Below are 20,731 nucleotides of genomic sequence, written 5' to 3'. Positions count from 1 at the left end.
ATTTAACTACAAAAAGTTACTATTGCGTATGTGTTGGTAAAAGCTGAAAAACTTTGCATGTGTAGTGGTGTATGAGTTAGCTCCGTCTTGTTGGGCAATTACAACATTTACATTTGTAAATAACATGTTAAAAGCCCAGCAAACTCCAACACATTCAAAGAAATGTTAATAACACCACTACATACACACATATGCAACAAAGGGCGAAATGTGCATAAACATTTACCTCAACTCTTCTTTCGTACAGCACCCTGAATGATAGAAAGAAACAACCAAAGTTCTCGTGTTTAAACAAGTTTTGTTTTGATTTATATCATGGCTGCTTGTGAAGTATTATTTTGCGTGTTTTATTTAAATCAGTCATCTGCAGCCTAATTAAAGTTTAAATTATTGAAGCACGCATTTTAAAAACGTAAAATTAAATTTTCTAAAGCCAAAATATGGAATTGAAGAGGGTGAAGCGACGGCTGATCACAAATGTTGCTTTGAAGCCAGCGTCTTGAAGACGGCAGCGAATCAAAGCTATTTTACGTTTATGCTGGCAAAATGTCATCTTTGTTATAACTTTTAATAATTTTACATTTCACATATTAGTGGCAACTCTACAGCTGCCCTTTGTCGTCGCCAAAATTAGAAACATTTTTAATTTAGCGACAACGACAGCTACAAGCCTGTTGTCGCGTTGTCGTGCTGTTGTCAAAAAATCTGTGCCCATAAGAACGCGTGTATTTTAATATTTGACAGATGTCGCTTGTCGTCTTCTATGTGTTCAGCACATGATACAGTAATACTTCATTGCGAGGGCGAAACCATTGAATACGTAAATAATTGTTGAATATAATAATATTATCTTGCCTTAAATTCTAAAATTTTCCATACAGATATTTCAAACCTCATACGGCGCGTTAAAGGTACGCAACCGAATTGGTGTCACTTATGGTAGCAGCGTAGAACTTTCGAATCGATGGAATATGTGCTGCAAGCAAATTCAGAACTATGTCTGCAAACGCTGCTACATCGAACACAAATCATTTACACACCAGATATTAGGTTTAATGTCATTTTTTTCTTTTTCTTCTTGACTGGCGTAGTCACCGCTTACACGGTTATAGCCGAGTCCACAATAGCGCGCCACGTATCCCTCCTTCTGGCAGTTTTTCGCCAATTGGTTATACCAAGTGAAGCCAGGTCCCTCTCCACCTGGTCCTTCTATCGGAGTGGAGGTCTCCCTCTTCCTCGGCTTCCACCAGCGGGTACTGCATCGAATACTTTCAGAGCTGGAGCTCTTTCATCCATTCGTACAATATGACCTAGCCAGAGTAGCCACTGTTTTTTATTCGCTGGACTATGTCTATGTCGTCGAATAACACATACAGCTCATCGTTCCATCGTCTGCGGTATTCGCCGTTGCCAATGTTTAAGGTACCATAAATCTTCCGCAAAACCTTTCTCTCGAAAACTCCTAGTGCCGTCTCATCGGATGTTGACATCGTCCACGCTTCTGCACCGTAAAGAAGAACGGGAATGACGAGAGACTTGTAGAGTTAGATTTTTGTTCGTCGAGAGAGGACTTTACTTTTCAATTGCCTACTTAGTCCATAGTAGCACCTGTTGGCAAGAGTGATTCTGCGTTGGATTTCCAGGCTGACATTGTTATTGCTGTTAATGCTGGTTCCAGGGTAGACGAAATTATCTACAACTTCACCACCAGACCCATACGCTTCGCTTCCTTATTCAGTCTGGAAAAAGCAGAACTAACGGCGCGGGTGTTGTTTCCAATGTTATCGATATCATCGGCGTACGCCAGTAGCTGTACACTCTTATAGAAGATTGTACCTTCTCTATTTAGCTCTGCAGCTCGTATTATTTTCTCCAGTATCAGGTTAAAGAAATCACACGAGAGTGAGTCACCTTGTCTAAAACCTTCACAGGTATCGAACGGCTCGCAGAGGTCCTTCCCGATCCTGACGGAGCTTTTGGTGTTGCTTAACGTCAGCTTACACAGCCGTATTAGTTTTGCGCGTCATAAAGGCAGCTCCTTTTCGTGCTGTCGAAAGCAGCTTTAAAGTCGACCTATTTTCACGGGTCTTCTCCTGAATTTGGCGCATGGTGAATATCTGGTCTGTTGTTGATTTTCCAGGTCTAAAGCCGAGCTGATAAGGTCCAATCGGTTTGTTGACGGTGGGCTTTAGTCTTTCACACAATACGCTCGACAGAACCTTATACGCGATGTTGAGGAGTCTTATCCCACGGTAATTGACGCAAATTGTGGGGTCCCCTTTTTTATATTGGGCAGAGTACACTGAGATTCCAGTCGTCAGGCGTGCTTTCTTCCGACCATATTCTGCAAAGAAGCTGATGCAAGTACCTTATCAGCTCTTCGCCGCCGTATTTGAATAGCTCGTCCGGTAATCCATCGGCCCCCGCCGCCTTATTGTTCTTCAAGCGGGTAATTGCTATTCGAATTTCTTCACGGTCGGGCAATGGAACATCTGCTCCATCGTCGTCGATTGGGGAATCGGGTTCGCCATCTCTTGGTGTTGTACTTTCACTGCCATTCAGCAGGCTGGAGAAGTGTTCCCTCCGCAAACTCAGTATACTCTGGTCATCAATAACTAGATCACCTCTGGGTGTCCTACAGGAGTGTGCTCCGGTCTTGAAACCTTCAGTTAGTCGCCGGATCCTTTCGTAAAATTTTCGAGCATTACCCCTGTCGGCCAGCTTGCTTCCCTCTTCAGCTCTCGGTATCTTTCCCATCCCGCTCGTGTTGCGGTCGATCGCAACATTGCGAGGTGGGCAGTCTGTTTTCTCTCCACCAGCTGTTTTTTTGACTTTTCCGAAAGCCAATTGTTTCGGTTGCAGCTGTACGTAAGGAGTTTGATATGCCATCCCACAGTTCCCTCATACCGAGATGCTCATGAGTGCTCTCAGAGAACAGGAGTGCAAATCGGGTAGAAAATCGTTCGGCTGTCGGTTGTGATTGCAGCTTCTCGATGTCGAACCTTCCTTGTGTTTGTTGACGTGTGCGGTTTTCTACACAGAGGCGGGTGCGTATTTTAGCTACTACAAGATAGTGGTCCGAGTTGATGTTGGGACCACAAAGCGTACGCACATCATGAACACACTGAAGACATGTCGTCCATCTATCACAACATGTTCGATCTGGTTGCAAGTGATTCGATCCGGGGACAGCCAAGTAGCTTGTTGGATTTTCTTATGCTGGAATCTAGTACTACATACGACCATATTTCGGGCCTCGGCGAAGTCGATCAGTCTCAGACCGTTTGGTGATGTTTCGTCATGGAGGCTGAATTTTCCGACTGTTGTGCCAAAGACACCTTCTTTACCCACCCTAGCGTTGAAATCGCCAAGCACGATTTTGACATCGTGGCAGGGGCAGCGCTCATAGGTACGTTCTAGGCGCTCATACAAGGTATCTTTGATCACTTCGTCCTTCTCTTCCGTCGGGGCGTGGGCGCAAATCAGCGATATGTTGAAGAACCTCGCTTTGATGCGGATTGTGGCTAAACGTTCATCCACCGGAGTGAATTCCAGGACTCGACGACGGAGTCTCTCTCCCACCACGAATCCCACACCGAATTTGCGCTCCTTTATATGCGGTGATGTCAGCCTTTACTCTTACGAGGACATCAACCAGCTGGGCAGAGGCGCCTTCCCAATTAAGGGTCCGGACATTCGAGGTGCATGCCCTTAATTCGTAGTCCTTTAAACGTTTGCAGTGGTCGTCATCAAAATTGGGGTCTCTCATCCGAGGCTGTTTCTTCCTTTTCATTGGGGGGTGTTTTTATGTGGTGGGTCCCAAACCCTACGCACAACCGCATAAGCGGGTTTCGTCTTATCACTTTAGCTCGCCTCAAACGGATGTCTGTTGGCTACCCAGAGGATACTTGATCTAAGACCGGAAGTCGTGAGCTGCTTGAGCCACATGTAAAAGAATCGTTCCTGGCCAATCCCAAGTGAATGACATTCAGAAACTTTCCTCACTTACGTGAACTTCTACATATGACTCCATCCTGCTTTTGCTTACGTGCAATTTAACTTTTTGCTCAACACAAGCCCGAGAAGAACTAACACGACATTGTTTAGGTGCTTTTGTAACCCTTTATCATCGCGACGTGTGTAAACTGAGTTTTGCCAATGAGTTAGAGGGCAAAGCAGTTGCATTATTTTTAGAATTACCGGCCCCTCAGTTGGCCGTGCCATTAGCAGCTAAAACTCTGAAATTAAAGGGTAAATTTAAGTGAATGTTTGTGATCATTGAAATTTAAAAACTTCTTGTATGTTCAATTAGGAGGACTTTTTCGATTCATTTTCACCTTGTATTGAGCAATCATAACGTTGTTGTATCGCTTTATAAGGACATGGATTCACCGAAATTAGTTCAATGGAAATACGTGAACGTTGCTTGTGCTAGATTTAGAATTCCTGAAACATAACGTAATTATTACCTACTTTTATGTTCTAAAAATTCTAATTTTACTTTATATTTTATAGAAACCCTCCTCCCAGAAAATGGACGAATCTAGTACTAGTGAAATTAATGAAAGAACAGATCTTACAAAAACTCCTATTGAAACCAAAGGAGTCCTCACATAATGAGCGCAGCTTACACTTCCAGGCCGCACGGGGTATTTGACATTTGCCACTTTTCCTTCAGCATTTGTCCGATAGCAAAAATTGTTCAGCTAGTCAATACGTACATATATTCATATGTACATAGTGTAGTACGATAATACATGTATAAAGTAATTATAATAATAACACCTAAATGGCATGATATTTTCAATAAATATGAAATATAATTAATGATTTTGTTATGACATTCTAATTTGGGATTTTGGTAGAACTAACCGAAAATAGCCGGAATAGTTTCTGGGCTTTTGTGGGTCGCAGTACTGAAAGTACACGTGCAGTTTTGGGTCTTTCATCCGTGATAGTACCTATAACATTCCCGAAATTGTGCAAGAGGTATATATACATTGATAAATGATGAATGTAATGTGCAAGAAAGGGCACAAGAGTTGCGTGTACTTTTGTCAATTCGCCCTTAAGAATGGCATTGACACTTACATTGAAACTGCTGGTACCGCTCCCTGGCATTTCACCGAAGAATTTGCCGGTACCTGTCTTGCAGGGAGAGGAAAAATTGCCATTTTGTGAAAAAAATTTGTCATGTAACCAGGTAACCGTCTTTTTTGAAATTATTATTATAAAAATTAACTTATTTATTTCTATTTGTAGAATAAGTACAAAGAAAACGGTTTAAAATGTAAGTACATCGAGATGTATTTAATTTGTTAAGTTTTTATTACTACAATTTATATATTTGCAGACAAACTACTATTGAGGAGCGAACCCCATTCATATATTCAGGTTAGTAGCATATTTGATATAGACCTTGTTCCAAATACAATAAAGAGTGCTATATTTAGTGTATTTCTCGGGTCTTTTCCAAGATTTGGCGCATGGTGAATATCTGGTCAGTTGTCGATTTTCCAGGTCTAAAGCCACACTGATAAGGTCCAATCAGTTTGTTGACGGTGGGCTTTAGTCTTTCACACAATACGCTCGATAGAACCTTGTATGCGATATTTAGGAGGCTGATCCCACGGTAATTGGCGCAGATTGTGGGATCTCCCTTTTTATGGATTGGGCAGAGCACACTGAGATCACTGATGGGATCATGTGTAGAAGTTCACGCAAGTGAGGAAAGTTTTTGATTGTCACTCACTTGGGAGTGGCCAGAAACGATTCTTCTCCACATGGTTCAAGCAGCTCACGACTTCCGGTTTTAGACCAAGTATCCTCTGGGTAGCCAACAGACATCCGTTTGAAGGCGAGCTCAAGTGAGAAGGCGAAGCCCGCTTATGCGGTTGTGCGTAGGGTTTGGGACCCACCACATAAAAACACCCCCCAATGAAAAATCTACGAAAGCCTCGGATGAGACACCCCCCTTTTGATGACGACCCCTGGTAGCTTAAGGTCAAGTTTTTATATGTACTATCGGCAATTAAATCTGTTGTGACAAATGTGCATTGACATTTGCAAAATGCTTCAAAAGTTGCAAATTTATTTTCGGTATTAAATCCAATGGTAAGTATATATAATATTGAAAAAGCAGCAAAAACTAAAGGACATTTCGTTTTTCCTATAGGCATTATTTCACACATGTCGCCAATCCTCGTAAGACAATGTCTCTATGCGGCAATGTACTTAAATATGTATATTTAGGTTAAAAATTTAATAAGATATAGTTTACTAAAAATTAAAAAATACTTGCGATTGTAAGAATTTTATAATAAGTTTAACTTGGTTAAGTTTATGTGTATATCTATATAAATAAGCATTTGAATTTGTAATATAAAGTAAGTAAATAAAGAAAAATGAAACAAAAAATTATTGTTTTGTTATTTGTTAGCGCAAAAAAGGTAACAGATGCCCATGTTACAGGGAACAAACCAGGGATAAAGGGATGTCCAACTTATTCCAGTGTGAGAGCGCCTCAAAATTTGCGTTTTTTTATAACATTTTGCATTATTACCAGATCAGACAAAATACAAATTTTTGGGCATTTAAATTAAAATACCCAACATTTATTACGGCTAATAATTATTTTACACTTAACGATTAATATAAATAATAACTATTTAAATCTCGGTTAGTGATATTATGGTATATTAAACCAACCGGTTTTCAAACTTTCAGTGGTAAATAAAGTAAATCAATACGTATCAACTGGCAAATAATATTTTTTTCCATGGAAAACTAAAATCTCGCTGCTGCAGATCACAAAACATTTCTTCAAATACCTTAAAACTTCGCGATTTCTTTTATATTTATTGTTTTAAGTTCTAATAAGTGATCTTGCACGGCGGTTATAAATGTCTCCGTCGCATTATTTTTTTGCAACATTTCAATATGGCCGTCCCTCTTTTCCAATTGCGAAACGTCAAAACCTCCTCATCTCGACAAACTGTCAAACTTTAGGTGGTTTTGACGTTTGATATTGAGCTCTCAATTCCAGTGAGATGAGAGTTGTACATCTCTTTATCTCTGTAACAAAGTGCTAGCACAAACAATGAGTCGTATGGTAACAAATACATTTGTTCTGAGTAAAATAGGGTTAACATAGGTGCTAACATATGTTTCAGCAATGGTAACATATATATAACATGCCAAATAGGAAAACAAATGATGCCATTAATAGACTGTTAAGCTCCAGTTACCGATGCTTGACTTGACTCAGCTTCGAAAAATTTGGCTTGCAAAACTTAGATGCAGTTATACTTCACACAACTTCAACTTCAGCTGTTATTATTATAGTTTCTGGGTAGAGTTGCCAGATGTTCAGATTTAGCTTTAAAACTAAGTTTTTTAAATTAAAATATCACCAAGATTGAAGATTTTAAAACTAGTATACAAAAAAACTTCACTATTAGGAAATCTGTGAACACGTTAAGATTTTCTGTTTGAAAGAAAACTCTTTAATAAATACATATATGAATATAGCTTTGAGCAGAATAGCACAAAAGAAACGTGCACGCGTAGTTCAGTTTTTCGATATTTAGAATTGTTAGAAGATGTAATAAATTGGAGCCAGCCAAGCGGATAAATGATAGGTGAATAAATAATTTATTCAAATTGTATTTGAACATTTACAATCAATTTTTCATTACATAAATTCGCAAAATATTTTTTTCTGAGCAGATCACCACAAATTCTTGGAGAGATTCGCAATAGTTATGTTTCTGTTGCAAAAATTATCCTCATATCGAACCTATTTGATTTGATTTGTTTATTGCATTTAAAGTTAAACAAGTATTTGCGTTATAAATAAAATAAAAGATTTTTTTATTAAACACATTAAAAAATAATTGTTGTGAAAAAGGTATTTTCCTCTGAATTATCTAATTTTTTCTTTATTTGAAGATTTATAAATATTAAAGATTAGAATTTTAACATATTTAATTTTAAACGAAAACATTCAGGCAACACTGGAATAGTGTCATAATGAGAATGAAAAGAGAAGCAGTGAGAGAGGGAGAGCAGTACAAATGTCAACGTAACTTAGAGTTCTAAATTCAACAGACTTTCAAGTCAAGTCATGCGTTCGGTAATCAAATACATGCAAGGCCCATTAAACGGATCTTTTATGTGACAGTTCTCAAGTCTCTCTAGGTCAAGTCAAGCATCGGTAACTGGAGCTTTAGTTGTCAAAGCTTGACCAGTAGGGGGCATATATGATATCGTAGAACGGGACCACTTATTTAAAATGTAATTGGATAGAGTGAGAAGAGCATTGAACGAGTACGGGCATAGTGTTACTTCTTTCCCATGCTTCGAACAAAAGTAACAGAAAAATTAATTTGTGCTAATGTTTAGAGTAACATAGCGGTAACATGTTAGTTGAAAATTACCCGTCTTGCAGGGAAACGGGTAAAAGTCATATACATCACGCACCGTCTCCACGGAATATCTGTCATAAACTATCCACTGTCATTTTAAGCGGAAAATAAAGCATATCCAAACAAAATTAAGTGCGTTGGCATTTACAGTATACTCTCGAAAAGTAAATCGATTGGTATTTTGGGTAATTTACTTTTTCGAATAATTTACTTTTCCAAATATATACATAAATTATCTGTTTTTATAATATTAAATGCATTTTTAAACTTAAAAAATTCATTCATTTATTTGCTTCATTAAAACATATGGATTTACATGAAAAACATATTTACATTTACATACATACATATGTATTTACTATGAAGAGAAAAAATCTTGAATATTCTTTTGTTTTTTTTTCTTTTGCAATATATTTTCTGACCATTTTTGTACGACAATTCAAAAAGTCTGACACCTGATTTGCATCGTTTTCATTTTTAAACCAGTGGATCAAGTAGGAGAGTTTATTTACTAAAAAGACGCGATAAACAAGAGAGTAAGTGTTTTTGCAACATCGTAAAAAACGCTGCTTGCTTCGTTTCGAATTTTTTATCACACTCTCTGAAAAGTAAATTAAAAAATTTACTTTTTCGAGGTGCATGTGTCATCTAAAAGGTGATTAACTTTTCCGAAATTATTTACTTTCTGAGAATTAACTTTTCGAGAGTATACTGTATTTGCGATTTTTCTACATTTTTTTTTCGATGTAACGCAGCTTGATAAACAACATTTTTTGTTTTCTGTTCCGGAGCGTAAATGTACAGAGAAGATGGTTTTTCAACTCGTGACCGTATGAAAAACATGGCATTTCCAGATTTATGCCACACATTTCCAGCGACTGTCTGTGTGACCGGTTGATTGACATCGCAAATGCAAGTTTCAGTGGAAACTAATACGTTTAAACTGAAATGGCAAATCGTTGGAACTCAGAGGAATTGGTGGAATCAAGCATTCTGCCCTTATAATTCCCTTTCAAAATTCTTGCAACTATCACATTATTCGATAGCTGCGTCACAATCAGGGTTCAATTACACAGTTTCGACATAATTACATAATAATGACGAATCCAACTTTAAGATGTAACGTCAAGCAAATCCAAAAAAATTAGAAATTCAACACACAAATCTCCCTGAATTTGCAATTTACAATTTTTAACAGTTCTTCTGTGATTTTATACTGTTGCAGGAACACTCGCATATTCATGGTCAATCATATGGTTTTCAGGTACCGCCACAAATACTATGACTTGAGACATTCAATTCATCCACCGCTGTTGATTTTGGAATAACAGGAAGTATTTGTCGAAAATCGCCAGCTAACGGTATCATTGCGCAACCAAAGCGACGATTATTATTCCACAGATCTTTCATTGTTCTGTCTAGAGAATTGCACTTATCTCATACTATCAGTTTGCAAACAGGTGTTTCATTGATTTGCATGTTTAACGGAAGCTTCAGTGCCGAATGTGCCGTTCTTCCAACTTCTAGTAACGTTGCAGCAATTCCAGTAGATGCGAGAGCCAACGCAATGCCATTTTGAAATCGTATTGTTGCCAAAATCAATATTAACTGTTCCGCCGTTGTTATCAACTTAAATATAATTCTTTTATTATTATCTTTCTAGCAAATTTTCAATATTTGTTTACTTTTTCCCTGTACTTCCAAGTATATTTCAATACTAAAACAAATAAGGAAAGGCTAAGTTTGGGTGCAACAGAACATTTTATACTCTCGCTATTTATTCCTATAGTTTTATTAAGATATCACACAATTTGACCCATATATTCGGCATAAAGTCCAATATAATAACGAAAATCATCATTTATAGTATATAATACAACCCTAACAAATAATTTCGACCAAATTAGTTATCACAAAAACGGTACTCACGGACTTTTTTTAGATCATTAAAAGAGAAATAATTCTTTCATACATAACTTTTGTGTATCTTGAACCGCTTTCGCAGCGCAAGCCGTCAAAGATAAATAATTTCCCCCGTTTTTTACACATTTACCACTGTTTCTTCGCTCTATCGCTATTGGTCGCAGCGTGATGCTATATATATATATATAGCCTATAGCCTTCCTCGATAAATGGACTATCCAATACAAAAAGAATTATTCATTCGAACCAGTTTCGGAGATTAGCGCGTTCAAACAAACAAACAAACTCTTCAGCTTTATAATATTAGTATAGATAAAAATTAATTTAAAAAAGGAAATTTTAAATGAAAAATAAAACTGCTACAGTGGTAAGTAACGTAATTTGTACCGTTTTGAAATCTCATTGCTATGGCATTCCTAACCGCTGGTGCTGTTTGGTCATTTTCTCGTAATCTTGTTGTGTGATTGGTTTGATGTCTTCTTTCATCTTCTGCTTCTTCTTGTATCCATGCGGGAAAAACTTCATCGTTCTCAATCTTTAGAAAATTATGCAAAATGCAACATGCTCTAATTATAATATTAACATTTTAGGAGCAACTTGCAAGCCTCTTCCAACTTTACAGAAGCGCGCTTTAAGTTGACCAAAGGCATTTTCGATCACTCGGCGACATTTGGACAGTCGATAATTAAGGTGCTTTTCAACAGGCGATTGATTAACCCCATATGGATATGATTTTATCATGTGATGTGATAAACGAAAAGCTGAGTCGCCAATAAGAAGCACATGTACATTGATGCCTTCAATTATTTCGTTATTTTCCTTAAAAATACGAGCGTGGTCATGTAATTTCTTAAGCGAACTCCCCTCAAATATGTACAAGTCATTATTTCTCCCAGTGGATCCTATGTTTATGTACGTGAACTTTGATCTGCAAGTTATAAGAAATGTAAACACATGTGTGTGAGAATCAATACAGTCACAAATTTACTTTGATCACAGCTTGCCAACAAAATGACTGAATACCAGCCTTTATAATTGTAATAGTCTATGGCTTCCTCTTTTTTGGGCTGGACTTCGATGTGGCAGCCATCTACAGCACCAAAGCATTGGTGGAACCCCATCAGTTTGAAACCTTCTACAATTCTTTTTAATTCTTGCGGATGCGGCGGGTATTCCAATACTCTTTACCTTTTTGCACACTTTCTTGAATGCCCTTCTATCTAGCCGAAAATTTTCTTTGAACTTTGAGTCATCCATGGTTGGGACATCGTGCTCCCAAAATATACCTCCTCGATCTTTAAAATACACAATTTTTGATTTCAATCCCAAGTTGAAATAACTATTTGCTCACGAATTTCCAAATATGTCGATGGTGCGCCTGACCGATTACAAGTCCAGCTAGAATGATTTCCTTAAAATCTACTATTGCTTTTAATTGCACTTCATTATCTAGTAATGTATTTAATAACAATTGAATTCTTTCGTTAAATTTCTTTTTGTTTTTCAAAAATACCAAAATTGCCATTTATAACTCTTTTTTATCCATTTTTATTTCACGTTTGGAATAAATAAACAAATGTCACAATCAACTGTCAAAATGCACAAGTCTGCCATCTGTCGCCATGAAATTTCAATTTGTACATTTCGTTTCTTAATGCCCATTAATTTTGTTCCTCTGTCTAGGCTATTATATAAAGTCTATAATAAACAATTCCAGGCGTGTTTTAATTGACCAAAAAATTAAGCTATTAGTTTTCCTGCAAGACGAGTAGAGTTACTTATCTTATGGTGCATAGGTTACCAGCAAAAAAATCCTGTATTATTTTATTGGTCTCTCTTGTTCTAGCCATATGTCTCTCTGTGGTTAGCAGAGCCCTCTGTAGTAGTTTTTCTTTAATCTGCCATATATATCAGTGGAGATTGTTCGATTTATCATTTTCAGAGTTACCCCTTAGTCACAGAAGGGGAATGTATTTGTCATTTGTTGGGTCACCGTTTCGTTACTTAAATTTGGTTCAATAGTCTCCATGGTTTTTTTATTTGTATGAGGTATTTACATTTATAAATTCGTATTCATATTTTACATTTTTACCGCTACGCCAGAGCATTGCGCAGAATTTAATTTTTTGCTCCCGCTCCAGCTATAGTTTTTTATCTAACAAAACTCGGAGCAGAGTAGAGCACATACTTTTACATTGTTATGCTAAGGCTATGCTGTGGCTCTCGAGAGCGGTAGCGATAGCATACAAATAATTATAGAAATTTTGCTGCTCCGGAGTAGTAAATGAGAACCCTGGATGTTTTAACTATTTCTAACCAACTATACATATTTTTCAGGCATCGGATGATGTACAACAAATTTCATCGGACTTTTTGAGTAGCAGTTTCACTACTTATTTTCGACGTGCACAGAGTCTTCTATATAGTTAACATAATAACAGAGCTCAAAAAAAAAACGCAGAAGTTGTTTATACTGCTTCTAATTTGACTGTGCTGAACTTACAATTTAAAATTTTCAATATTATGATTGTTAATATATAAATTTGCAAAGTTCGCAATAGCACTAAATTTAATAAACTAAATGTGAAATATTGTTAAATTAGTATCTATAATATAAACAAATGAATGTACGAATATGTATTTGTAACAATCGTAATAGTAGTGAAATTTAATTTGTACAGTATAACAACACAAAAAAACTATAATTAAATCTTTTGAGAAATTGTAAATTATAAAAATTTAATAATTAATACTAACTTTATATGTAAAATATGTATATTTTGTCAATGTATAAATAATAGCCGCAAAAACGCTTGTAAAAATGAAAGTTTACTTTCTACTGAAATGCTAATATTTAAAAATAATCTATAATAATTAATAAAAATGTTAAATAACATATCTATTTATAAATGTAAATACCTCATACAATTAAATAAATAACAAGAAAGAAAGGGCTAAGTTCGGGTGTAACCGAACATTTTATACTTTCTCAATTTATTTATCTAACTTAATTGATATTATATAATACACAATTTGACCCACATATTCGTCATATATATTGTACTAGCAGACCCGGCGAACTTCGTACAGCCTTAGCGTAAATTTGGTGCACTACTTTGTTTTGTATAGCTGACCTATCTTATGTATACGTACCTATTCAATTTGAACTGGAATCTATAATATCCTCCATATAAAAATGTATACTTATTACAAATTGTTTGTATGGGAGATTAGAAAGGTGTGAATTTTAGGCATTTTTTTCTCTCCGTAAGAAACATCCTCAAACCCCCTGGAATACACACAAAAAAGAATCAGCCAAATCGGTCAAGCCGGTTTCATGCTATGTCGTGACAACGGAAAACGGGTTTAATTTTTCGTTTTTGTGGCTAAGGTATACATTAAATTTGTAAATTTTTCAATGCAGAGAAAAAATTCTTACGCATAAAGACGAAAACGTTATACCTTCTTCAAAGTCGAGGTTGATTTATGTTAAGCAGCATGATAACAACTCACACTACTTTTAATTGCAAGTGAGTGGGGATAATCCAGCAATTTTAAATAGTCTGTGAGATAATTGAATACGTCATCCTGGTTTGTAGCTGTGTCAACTCTCCTGAAATTCTAAATTGTCGCATTAAGATCGAAGAGATTCTTGTTTTTTTTTACCACCAATATAGGACATTCAAGCAGTCATTTATGGTTATCATATTGTGGTTTCATGTCAGGAAAAACGCGATGAATAAGCTTCTTCTTTGAGTCAATGAAGTGACAGAAATATGTTGGCAATGTTATTAATCCATTGAGGTGTCAACTGGGACCCTACCATTTCCAACTGCTTCTACAATCGCAATTTGATATTGTTGCAAAATTAGTGGTATGTTAGTTGTTTATTGGCGAATCTTTATGTGTAGCCATAAAGTAGATGATTTTAATCATGCGATTATCCAGGAATAATTGGAAGAGTCTGGCGTAAATCACCTGCCAACAGAATCATGGCTCCACCAAAAAAGTTTTGGTTGTCGCGTAAATCTTTTGAAGTCCTTCGCAGTGCCTCCAGCGACTTCATGAATATCTGGAAAATCTTTGCTATAGCGCTACTTTTGACTATTTTGCAGACTGGTGTTTCTTCGATTTGCAATTTAGGGATAATTTCAAGGCCGAATGTGACGTTGGTTTGCCTACTAACAGTTGCCAAGTTGCCCCGTTAACATTAGTGGTGAAAATGAGAGAAATTGGTTCAGGAATTACATCAGCCCTCATATACTTTATATGATGATTTTATATTGGACTTTATGCCGAATATATGGGTCAAATTGTGTGTTTTCTTAAAAAAAATAATGTTCGGTTGCACTTAGCCTTTCCTTATTTGTTACAAATTGTTTAGGGCTATCGACACAACCTTATACAGTTAAACACTGACAAAAATATTTCAACAAAGCAACAATGACAACCTATTATTTTTATACTCTCGCAACCTGTTGCACAGAGTATCCTAGTTTTGTTCACATAACGGTTGTTTGTGTCACCAAGAAATATAAGAGTTAGATATGGGGCTATATATACATAAATGATCAGGATGACGAGTAGATTTGAAATCCGGATGTCTGTCCGTCTGTCCGTGCAAGCGATAACTTGAGTAAAAATTAAGATATCTTAATGAAACTTGGAGCACATGTTCCTTGGCACCCTGAGGAGGTTGCTTTCGAAAATAGGCAAAATCGGTCCACTGCCACGCCCACAAAATGGAGGAAACCGAAAACCTATACAGTGTCATAACTAAGCCATAAATAAAGTTATGAAAATGAAATTTGGAACATAGGATCCCATTAGGGAGGGGCACATTTGGATGTAATTTTTTTGGAAAAGTGGGCGTGACCCCGCCCCCAAATAGGTTTTTTGTATATAACTCGCAAACCAATAAAGCTATATAAGCCAAACTTTCTGCAGTCGTTTCTTTTAGCTATTTCCTTATACAGTCCAAAAATGAAAGAAATCGGATGATAACCACGCCCACCTTCCATACAAAGGTTAGGTTGAAATTTACTAAAAGTGGGTTAACTCACTAACGAAAAACGTCAGAAACACCAAATTTTACATGAGACATGGCAGAAGGAAGCTGCACTGAGATTTTTTTACAAAATGGGAAAAGGGCGTGGCGTCGCCCACTTATGGGTCAAAAACCATATCTCAAGAACTATTCGACCGATTTCAATGAAATTCGGTATATAACACTTTCTTGACACCCTGATGACACGGGTGGAATATGGGCGAAATCGGTTCACAACTACGTCTACTTCCCTTATAACTCAATTTTGAATTCCATCTGATTCGTTCACTTTATAATGTATTCATAAGGAATCAATGAAGCTAGCGGAATAAAACTTTACACAAATACTGTATTTGAGCTGTGACATCACTTGTGGAAAAATTGTCAAAATCGAACCATGACTTTTCAAGGCCCCTGATATCAAACATGAAGAACTCAGTGCCTAAGGTTAATTTTTCACCGAAAATATAGGTAAATCCCTCAGATATTTTAATGTAATTCATTCCCTCTGAATTTTTTTCTTATAACAGTTTCTCTCTGTACCTGAAATGGTAAAAATTGGGTCATAACTTCCCCCAGATCCCATATACCTAATTATAAGTAATATTAAATTAAGTGAGCGTATAGTCTTCGATACGTTGTATCTTGGTGGTGAAAACGAGTGAAATCGGTTTAGGAATTACCTCAGTCCCCATATACTATTTATGATGATTTTCGTTATTCTATTGAACTTTATGCCGAATATATGGGTCGAATTGTGTTGTCTTTATAAAATTACATCAATAAATTGCGAGAGTATAAAATGTTCGGTTACACCCGAACTTAGCCCTTCCTTACTTGTTATTTTTTGTTTTCTTTTTTCATATTTTTGTTGTCAATTCGAATAAAATGCTCTTTTTATTATCTTCCTCGCAATTTTTCCATATTTACTTAATTTCTAAACCTTTCCTGCCCTTCCCCGAATGTTTCAAGACTTCAATTAGCCAGATCGGTTAGGCCGTTCTCGACTTTTTGCGAGACTAACGAACAGCAATTCATTTTTATATCTATAGATTAGAAATTGTATGTATGAGAATTTAAAAAAGTGTGGATTTTAGACTTTTTCGTACAGCCTTAGCGTAAATTTGGTGCACTACTTTGTTTTGTATAGCTGACCTATCTTATGTATACGTACCTATTCAATTTGAACTGGAATCTATAATATCCTCCATATAAAAATGTATACTTATTACAAATTGTTTGTATGGGAGATTAGAAAGGTGTGAATTTTAGGCATTTTTTTCTCTCCGTAAGAAACATCCTCAAACCCCCTGGAATACACACAAAAAAGAATCAGCCAAATCGGTCAAGCCGGTTTCATGCTATGTCGTGACAACGGAAAACGGGTTTAATTTTTCGTTTTTGTGGCTAAGGTATACATTAAATTTGTAAATTTTTCAATGCAGAGAAAAAATTCTTACGCATAAAGACGAAAACGTTATACCTTCTTCAAAGTCGAGGTTGATTTATGTTAAGCAGCATGATAACAACTCACACTACTTTTAATTGCAAGTGAGTGGGGATAATCCAGCAATTTTAAATAGTCTGTGAGATAATTGAATACGTCATCCTGGTTTGTAGCTGTGTCAACTCTCCTGAAATTCTAAATTGTCGCATTAAGATCGAAGAGATTCTTGTTTTTTTTTACCACCAATATAGGTCATTCAAGCAGTCATTTATGGTTATCATATTGTGGTTTCATGTCAGGAAAAACGCGATGAATAAGCTTCTTCTTTGAGTCAATGAAGTGACAGAAATATGTTGGCAATGTTATTAATCCATTGAGGTGTCAACTGGGACCCTACCATTTCCAACTGCTTCTACAATCGCAATTTGATATTGTTGCAAAATTAGTGGTATGTTAGTTGTTTATTGGCGAATCTTTATGTGTAGCCATAAAGTAGATGATTTTAATCATGCGATTATCCAGGAATAATTGGAAGAGTCTGGCGTAAATCACCTGCCAACAGAATCATGGCTCCACCAAAAAAGTTTTGGTTGTCGCGTAAATCTTTTGAAGTCCTTCGCAGTGCCTCCAGCGACTTCATGAATATCTGGAAAATCTTTGCTATAGCGCTACTTTTGACTATTTTGCAGACTGGTGTTTCTTCGATTTGCAATTTAGGAATAATTTCAAGGCCGAATGTGACGTTGGTTTGCCTACTAACAGTTGCCAAGTTGCCCCGTTAACATTAGTGGTGAAAATGAGAGAAATTGGTTCAGGAATTACATCAGCCCTCATATACTTTATATGATGATTTTATATTGGACTTTATGCCGAATATATGGGTCAAATTGTGTGTTTTCTTAAAAAAAATAATGTTCGGTTGCACTTAGCCTTTCCTTATTTGTTACAAATTGTTTAGGGCTATCGACACAACCTTATACAGTTAAACACTGACAAAAATATTTCAACAAAGCAACAATGACAACCTATTATTTTTATACTCTCGCAACCTGTTGCACAGAGTATCCTAGTTTTGTTCACATAACGGTTGTTTGTGTCACCAAGAAATATAAGAGTTAGATATGGGGTTATATATACATAAATGATCAGGATGACGAGTAGATTTGAAATCCGGATGTCTGTCCGTCTGTCCGTGCAAGCGATAACTTGAGTAAAAATTAAGATATCTTAATGAAACTTGGAGCACATGTTCCTTGGCACCCTGAGGAGGTTGCTTTCGAAAATGGGCAAAATCGGTCCACTGCCACGCCCACAAAATGGAGGAAACCGAAAACCTATACAGTGTCATAACTAAGCCATAAATAAAGTTATGAAAATGAAATTTGGAACATAGGATCCCATTAGGGAGGGGCACATTTGGATGTAATTTTTTTGGAAAAGTGGGCGTGACCCCGCCCCCAAATAGGTTTTTTGTATATAACTCGCAAACCAATAAAGCTATATAAGCCAAACTTTCTGCAGTCGTTTCTTTTAGCTATTTCCTTATACAGTCCAAAAATGAAAGAAATCGGATGATAACCACGCCCACCTTCCATACAAAGGTTAGGTTGAAATTTACTAAAAGTGGGTTAACTCACTAACGAAAAACGTGAGAAACACCAAATTTTACATGAGACATGGCAGAAGGAAGCTGCACTGAGATTTTTTTACAAAATGGGAAAAGGGCGTGGCGTCGCCCACTTATGGGTCAAAAACCATATCTCAAGAACTATTCGACCGATTTCAATGAAATTCGGTATATAACACTTTCTTGACACCCTGATGACACGGGTGGAATATGGGCGAAATCGGTTCACAACTACGTCTACTTCCTTATAACTCAATTTTGAATTCCATCTGATTCGTTCACTTTATAATGTATTCATAAGGAATCAATGAAGCTAGCGGAATAAAACTTTACACAAATACTGTATTTGAGCTGTGACATCACTTGTGGAAAAATTGTCAAAATCGAACCATGACTTTTCAAGGCCCCTGATATCAAACATGAAGAACTCAGTGCCTAAGGTTAATTTTTCACCGAAAATATAGGTAAATCCCTCAGATATTTTAATGTAATTCATTCCCTCTGAATTTTTTTCTTATAACAGTTTCTCTCTGTACCTGAAATGGTAAAAATTGGGTCATAACTTCCCCCAGATCCCATATACCTAATTATAAGTAATATTAAATTAAGTGAGCGTATAGTCTTCGATACGTTGTATCTTGGTGGTGAAAACGAGTGAAATCGGTTTAGGAATTACCTCAGTCCCCATATACTATTTATGATGATTTTCGTTATTCTATTGAACTTTATGCCGAATATATGGGTCGAATTGTGTTGTCTTTATAAAATTACATCAATAAATTGCGAGAGTATAAAATGTTCGGTTACACCCGAACTTAGCCCTTCCTTACTTGTTATTTTTTGTTTTCTTTTTTCATATTTTTGTTGTCAATTCGAATAAAATGCTCTTTTTATTATCTTCCTCGCAATTTTTCCATATTTACTTAATTTCTAAACCTTTCCTGCCCTTCCCCGAATGTTTCAAGACTTCAATTAGCCAGATCGGTTAGGCCGTTCTCGACTTTTTGCGAGACTAACGAACAGCAATTCATTTTTATATCTATAGATTAGAAATTGTATGTATGAGAATTTAAAAAAGTGTGGATTTTAGACTTTTTCGTACAGCCTTAGCGTAAATTTGGTGCACTACTTTGTTTTGTATAGCTGACCTATCTTATGTATACGTACCTATTCAATTTGAACTGGAATCTATAATATCCTCCATATAAAAATGTATACTTATTACAAATTGTTTGTATGGGAGATTAGAAAGGTGTGAATTTTAGGCATTTTTTTCTCTCCGTAAGAAACATCCTCAAACCCCCTGGAATACACACAAAAAAGAATCAGCCAAATCGGTCAAGCCGGTTTCATGCTATGTCGTGACAACGGAAAACGGGTTTAATTTTTCGTTTTTGTGGCTAAGGTATACATTAAATTTGTAAATTTTTCAATGCAGAGAAAAAATTCTTACGCATAAAGACGAAAACGTTATACCTTCTTCAAAGTCGAGGTTGATTTATGTTAAGCAGCATGATAACAACTCACACTACTTTTAATTGCAAGTGAGTGGGGATAATCCAGCAATTTTAAATAGTCTGTGAGATAATTGAATACGTCATCCTGGTTTGTAGCTGTGTCAACTCTCCTGAAATTCTAAATTGTCGCATTAAGATCGAAGAGATTCTTGTTTTTTTTTACCACCAATATAGGTCATTCAAGCAGTCATTTATGGTTATCATATTGTGGTTTCATGTCAGGAAAAACGCGATGAATAAGCTTCTTCTTTGAGTCAATGAAGTGACAGAAATATGTTGGCAATGTTATTAATCCATTGAGGTGTCAACTGGGACCCTACCATTTCCAACTGCTTCTACAATCGCAATTTGATATTGTTGCAAAATTAGTGGTATGTTAGTTGTTTATTGGCGAATCTTTATGTGTAGCCATAAAGTAGATGATTTTAATCATGCGATTATCCAGGAATAATTGGAAGAGTCTGGCGTAAATCACCTGCCAACAGAATCATGGCTCCACCAAAAAAGTTTTGGTTGTCGCGTAAATCTTTTGAAGTCCTTCGCAGTGCCTCCAGCGACTTCATGAATATCTGGAAAATCTTTGCTATAGCGCTACTTTTGACTATTTTGCAGACTGGTGTTTCTTCGATTTGCAATTTAGGAATAATTTCAAGGCCGAATGTGACGTTGGTTTGCCTACTAACAGTTGCCAAGTTGCCCCGTTAACATTAGTGGTGAAAATGAGAGAAATTGGTTCAGGAATTA

At 36.4% G+C, this 20,731-nt stretch overlaps 1 long non-coding RNA gene across 1 annotated transcript; it reads right to left on the bottom strand.

Moving 5' to 3' along the window:
- Positions 1-8,483: 8,483 nt before the first annotated feature.
- Positions 8,484-12,992, bottom strand: LOC128921625 (uncharacterized). The gene is made up of 3 exons (XR_008471055.1): positions 11,701-12,992; positions 11,338-11,644; positions 8,484-11,277 (listed from the first exon to the last, which is right to left on the bottom strand). It is a non-coding gene; the product is annotated as an uncharacterized LOC128921625 (long non-coding RNA).
- Positions 12,993-20,731: the final 7,739 nt, after the last annotated feature.

The sequence above is a fragment of the Zeugodacus cucurbitae genome, chromosome 4 (assembly GCF_028554725.1).
Source record: "Zeugodacus cucurbitae isolate PBARC_wt_2022May chromosome 4, idZeuCucr1.2, whole genome shotgun sequence".
Taxonomy (NCBI): Eukaryota; Metazoa; Arthropoda; class Insecta; order Diptera; family Tephritidae; genus Zeugodacus; species Zeugodacus cucurbitae.
This window is presented reverse-complemented; position numbering and strand designations above follow the sequence as displayed.